This window comes from Cyanistes caeruleus, chromosome 12, assembly GCF_971803275.1.
Source record: "Cyanistes caeruleus chromosome 12, bCyaCae1.hap1.1, whole genome shotgun sequence".
Taxonomy (NCBI): Eukaryota; Metazoa; Chordata; class Aves; order Passeriformes; family Paridae; genus Cyanistes; species Cyanistes caeruleus.
Window position 1 is genome coordinate 14,437,934 of NC_141712.1, and position 6,917 is coordinate 14,444,850.

Sequence of the window (6,917 nt, forward strand, 5' to 3'; positions counted from 1 at the left end):
AGGGCTGTCTCCAGCTCCAGAAGTTCAACCCAGCCAACATAGAGAAGAAAATACTCCTCCCAAGACTATTTGCAAGCCTCTCACAGACTGCCCCACTCCAGTACCATTAAACTAATGCTCACCACTGTATTCAAATTAAAGGACCAATTTTTCATCTGTGTACAATGACATACATGCAGAGGACATCAGATGTCTTGACAGAGAGAGTTTAGCTTTACAGCAGGAAGCTGAGGGCAAAGTGTGGCCCAGCAGATGCTGGTCACTTTGTGGCTGCAGAGTACTTTCTGTCCCCACTAAAGTTCCCTGTAGCGAATATTATTGATCTGCTCCCCAGGAGAAGAGCACGAAGAAAAGCAAACTGCTCTGTACATTGATATCTCTCTCTTTAACAGCCACCTTCAGTCTTCATCCTTCCTCTACCCATTTTCAATCAAAGAAATCACTCTCAAAAACACAAAAATGACTTCTGCATTTGACCATCTGGTACCTGATTTCAGCTTGTGATTTTGGAAACAAAACAGTGCTCCTTCAAGAACATCCTGAATAACCCAGCTAACAGAGGCCTCACACCAATGCAGATCTCACACTCACATGATGCTCAAAGCTGGCAGAGCCAAAGCCCTCCCACACACCAGCGAAGCTTCAGCCCCACTGGCTGGACTCTTCCCATACCTCAATATCCTGGGATCCCAGGGGGTGAATGGTCCCTCTGCAGGGACTTATTTCAAATTCCCTTGACTTCATAAAATCTCAAGCTCCCTTCCTCCAGGATGGATGAGTGATTTTGAATATCTGAACAGAGCTGCAAATATTGGGCTCTCTCAAACCATCCTCAGGAACATGGAGGTTGAAGGCCATGGGTGCCAAGGAGGTGTTAGACAGGCAGCATCTCAAGGTGTGAGGAAAACCTAAGAAAATGACACAAATACCCTTTTAGGCATCAATTATCTCATTATTCCTGGTGGGAATGTTCTGGTAGGATAAAACTGTTCTTGGATTTTAGCTCTTTGTTATCTGAACTACAGCTCAGATAACAGTTCCCTTTGATGCTGATCCTAGATTGCTGCCTTGGCAATGCCCACTCTTAGCCATGCTGAACACTGCAAATTTCTCTCTGCTGGGGAGGAGCTCTCTCAGCTGCTTCAAATCAGAACCACTTCTGTCTCACTGATGAGTGTGTACCTTAACTGACCATTTTCTCTGAAAATTCAGTACGTAAAATTCCCTGTTAGCTCTACCAACACTCCCACTATTTTCAAGATATAAAAGCAGTGATTTGTCATCAAGGAGAAGCTACAGTAAAAGAAAGAGAATGGAATTAGGAACTAGAACATGATGCAAAGCACCCTAAAGCAGTTTCTCTGGGCAGGATCCTTATAGCATCTCCTGATTTGGGGCAACCCGACTGAGCTCGTGACAACTCACAGCCCACTCCACTGGAGGCAAACCTGAGCCTTACTTTGAGATCAGCAATTAGAAACCACCTCACCCAACAAACGGGGACATCACACCCATGCTGCGCACTGGCTGTGATTGCTGCCCGCAAAGGTTTGCACCAGTTCAGCTCCGAGACTTGCTTTCCATAATGGAAGACCAAGGATACAGCAACACCTTGTAGGAATGTCCTGCAGAGCCAGAACACCAGCCCACATCCTGCTCTGCAGGGGATATATGGCTTGGCTGGTCAGCTATGTGTGGAGGAAACATCTCCCACAGTCTGCTTACCAGGCGTCTTTTGAACACAGATGGGGAGGAAAACCCAACTGCAAGCACAGCCCAGAGCTTCTCCATGCCTATAAACAGTGATCACTGCCAGCTCCAGCAGTGACTTCAACAGAGAGGCAGGACGGGCACAAACAGGATAGACACAGATTTCACAATCCCAAATGCCACAGAGGTCATCAGATGCAGACAAGTCAGTGGCACAGTTAAAAGGAAGAAAGATACAAGAGGCCTTCGGAATTAAATCAGATTAAGCAGAATGAATCTCCTATTACAGAACCATATTCCTGCCTGGTGCCTTTCTTATTACTTCACTTATTCAAAAGAAAACAAGAAGTAGCTCAGCAGTGATGCAGGGAAGGGAGGAAGCAGCTCAGGAAAAATAATGAGTTTTCTTAAAAAGTCCATGAACAGCATGAAAACACAGAGGCATCCTGGGTGTAGAATGATAATGGCCCTTCAATCAATCCACAATTGATTTCACATTTATACTGTAGATCATCTCAGTAAAAAGCCTTTTGTGAGCCTGAGATGGAGAACTGGAATCTGCATTTCAAAGGCAATGCTCTGGGTACTCAGCCACCAGCTCTCTCAATCGAGCTGGGCTGACGTAGGAGACACAGGTGCCTGGGGCAGACCCCACTGCCAGGGCATCTGACCTGGTCAGCGATGAGGCACCCTCACAGCACTAATTAACATCCTGCACTAAATGTTGGGTGGGTAAATGATGCCCTTGCCTTCCAACAGAACATGTTGCCAGAGTAGCTATAGACTGGTAATAGCTTAAGTTCCCTTCTCCTGAAATCCCATTCCATGGGCCCTCCCTGGACAAGGACTTTCAGTCATTCTCCTGGCAAGGATCAAGAAGTTGGGGCAGACACTATGAAGGACACCAGAAAATACTGAATTTTATTCTTTTGGTCTCATGATGGCAAAATGCTGCCTTAAGGCACCAGCAGGCCTGGAGTTAACAGCCTGAAGAGGTTGTTGTGGAGGAACATGAGTGACAGATGCTCTTATGTTCAAGTGCTCCATTTCAGCAACACGCAAACCTCTCACACTCTGGTGCAAGCCCAAGGCACACCCACCAAAGGAGATGTCACCAAAGTGGAGGGCAGGCACATCAAAATGAAAATTCAGTCCTGTGACACAGCCCCTGTGAGCAGAAAGACAGGGAGGCAGTGGCGTTTTTAAAGGGAATTGCAAAGGGTTCGGGTGTTGTTAGGGCTGCAGTGGATAAAAGCTGCTGTCAGAATGTGAGAAACAACCACTCACTTAAAAACGTTAAAGGTTTATTAAACCTGCACAAACACAATAAAGGCATGAACAAGGAAAAAAGGACCACACTCAGAGTGCGGCTGACCGCCACTGACTCATCCACAAACTCGCTGTTCCACCTTTTATAGCCCTGATATTGCATCAGCCAACTCTGGCCCCACCCAAAGTCTGTCAGTCAACTCTTCTTCACTGTCCATTGGTGGAGAGTTGCTTCCTTGCAACTTGATTGGAGGTGAGGTGTTGTCCTGCCACACCTCCCCAGCAGTAGGCCTGCCCCATGCAAGGGGCACATGGGCATGTTGTCCCTCTACCTGTCCCTGCCACCTTGCCAACCAAGGCTGTGTGGTGACAACACAGGGGGAAAGGGCACCATGGGGAGAGCAGAGAGTGTCCAAACAACAAACTACAATGACATAATCATACATCAATAAAACTTGTCTTAACATACTCCCAATATTCATCCCTTAATTGTGAGAGCCAGTCATATAACACATCTATATGTGTTATAACACAGAGCCACCGTGGGTTTCAAGTAACCCAGTGCCCATGTGGACAGGAGGCAGCCAAAGCAAAGTGGTCAGCACCTGATGGGCCTTAGGGCACCTTGGCAGGCAGGACATGCCCCCGAGTTGCTGCTGGTCCACTGAAGGGTCCTCAACACACACCCAGAGATGCCTATGTGCCTCAGCTTCCCCATCTGTAATGTGGTGGATGCAGAGGTGTCCCTACAAAAGTGGACTCATTGTAACCAGCCTTCCCAGCCAGAGATTCCCTACTTAGATAATTCTTATCTGGAACTGGTGTTTCCATGGAGGATCTTTTCCAGATCTTGACACGCACAGTCATTATGGGCAGGTTTTTGTGCCAAAAATCCAGGGGAGCCTCAACCATCCACTGCAGTAACAGTTCTACACAGAGGACAGATAAAAGGACCAGCTTGTCACCAGTGCACCAGCTGTCACAGCCAAGAGCAATGGCTTAAACAACCAAACATGGTGTCCTTAATCCAACACACCACCTCACATTTAGCAGACAGGCTTCAAACTGCAGAAGTCACCAACATCCACTGAAATAAGCACTTGAAGCTGCACAAGACTCACAGATTTATTTCATGGTTGATGCCAATCAATGCCCACTCTTAACTCTTAGTTAAAAATCAGAGATCACAGTGAACTGTATCTTCTATTTTATTCACCAGACTGCCACTGGCTCTGCTTTACACATCTTGACAAGCAAAACCTGTCCTTGCTCAAGGAGAAAGCTGCTTATGCAATAACATCCCGTGACCAGTTTGGGGGAGGGACAGAGGAGAATAAATTATTTGATTGTGAAATGTTCCCTCTTCATTTAAAAAAAAAAAGAAAAGGCTGCACTTTTCTGCAAACAAAAAGCCAGCATAATTGTTTCTTTACTGAGGTCAGACCTACTCACCACTCTTCTCTTGCAAAGTAATAACCTTCTTATTTTTTTTCATCCATTTCCCTTACTCGATTGGTAAATTCAACTGCAGAGTCCTTTCATTTCTTTACTGCCTTGATCCAGTGCCTCCCAACAGCAGCATCCCAGACGCAGCCAGTTCCAAAGCCCCAGAGCATCCAGCAGCAGCTTTCCTGCCTAGCCCACGTTATCCTACCAGCCCATGGCTCAGATGTGCTGGGACAAGCCCTCACTTGAGGATCCTTACCTGAGGTCTAGCTGCTTAGCACAGCACTAAAAGTGCAATTTACTCATTCACATTTTCTCATGTAATGAAAATAATAAATTGATATACAGAAACAGCAAAATATCAGCATCAAAAATGTATAGAGAGCAGAATCTTTTGGTAAGAAAACTCAGTGTGTCCTTCCTTGCTACAAACAAGCTTTTGAAAGTGTCTGGCATGATGTAGTGCTTCATTTTCTACCTCTTTTGGTTGCTCTCTCATTTTTTTGCAGACTTGACACCATTGGGATGGAGACAAATAGGTAGAAAATTACTTCTCTTCCTTTCCAGAAACGTTTTGCTCTTTCTAGATCCAGAGATACACCACAGCTGAAGTGTGGTGAGGGACTGGTCAGCAAGGGAAAGCACTCCCAAGCCCTTTGAGAGAGCTAGTGCTCAGCAAGGGGGATGGATGGATTTTCTCTGACTCCCAGGAATAGGCAGGAAGGACTTGACTGAAAACCTTTTGCAATGGACTTGAACTCAAATGCAGCCAGTTTGTTCCAGCTGCTTTTGGACAGCATGAGCACAAAGGTGATTCATGCCTGGGACTGGAACAAAAGCCTCTGAACATGCAGCTTTTTGACCCAGTGCTGCTGTCATGCACCAAGGGGTTTTGCAGGAAGCCTCCCAGCTGATTTCTAGGGAAGGCTGCCTAAAAGCAGGGATTGGGAGAAACAGACACACATTTCCAACCTCATCAAAAACATCTAGATTCCAAGAATCGCCTCAAATTTGACTAGTATCACAACTGCCCAAGTTGCCAGGAATTCCACGGGTCCACAAGGCTCACAGCTGCCCCAGGAGCCACCAGGATTCTCTCCGACCCTGCTGCTCACCTCATATCTCTGGGTTGCTCTGACTAAAACCTCCCTGATGTTTAGTTCTTCAAAGCTGAAGTGGAGCCGGGGCCCGAGGCCTTCTCCTGTGAGGAGCAGGGGCAGCCTGGTCTCACGGCCTGGGTGAGATTTCCATTTCAGTATGGTAAATCCTTCTTCTATCCTGCATTTTCCAGGCTGCCTTAGTGCTAGTCCCTGGCTCTGAATTGCCTGGGACCAGCTCCTGATGTTCCAAGAGAAGATATGGACCCTTGTCTTCCCTCAGGAGATATGCTTTAGATCTGGCTTCCTATTTCTAACCCACCACTTGGGCTGGTTTCCAATTTGGCCATGAGTTTTTAATCTGAAAAAGCGATGCTGAGTTTAAAATTATCTTTGATTTCCTTCCCATGCACTTAGAGGAGCTTTGAAATCCATTCAGTGAAGGCACAAAGCTCATAAAGAGTTTGGCATTGCTGCCTGGCTTGCAAGTACATCAGGGTATAGGTGACACAACAGCACAGGACTTTGTTGCCAATGTGGTCAGCTTCTCTGCTTTTCAGCATCTTGTAGACAGAATCTCCTCATGCTTTGTGACTGACTTTGAACAAAATTCTCATCTGACCACATCAATAAACAGAGATCCACAGTTTCATGTGATGCAGGACATCACAATGTAAAGGAGTGATCATCATTTGGGATTTTTGAGCAATTAAGAAAGTCAGTTTTGAGCTTCAGTATTTTTTATGAGGAAATTTCAAACCACTTCTTCACTGCTGGCTTTGCCAGTTGTCCAGAGCTGATAAATTATGTAAATCACCTGATCCAGAAGTATCTGCCAAGTAATTTATGGAGGCACCTTCAGTACAAGTAGAGACCAGCAATGCCCCTTTCCAGTGGAGCAGGAGATCCAGCTGTACAATTCACTGCACTGGGAAAAAGCTTCCAGATATCCACAGCATGGGGCACACAGCATCTGCAAATCCTCATCCTAAGGGATTTGGGACAAGACAAATGCCTGAGGAAGGCAGTCACATTTCTTGAAGGGATTAAGAAGCAAAAGCAAACAACCTGCCAGTTAAAGATGGCTATTTTCTTCAATTACTTTCTGCACCCAGGGACCATGACTCTGGGACAATTCCCACCCCAACAATCTACTGGATCAGCTCTGCTCTGTAAGGAAATGCATCATTTAAATGATTCCTTGAGATCCCTCTTCCAAGGAGCCAATGGAAGAGTTAAGCTCTCCCAAGGGCCTTTCAGGGTCATTCAGGAACAGGCTCCTTTTTCTCAACACACGTCATTTACTCTGGTTCCTCTGAGTCCCAGACCAGCTCAAGGCTTGCATGCAAGCAGCTTTCCTCTTTCTCTGTCATGAAAAAGCTGTTTTGGCACAGC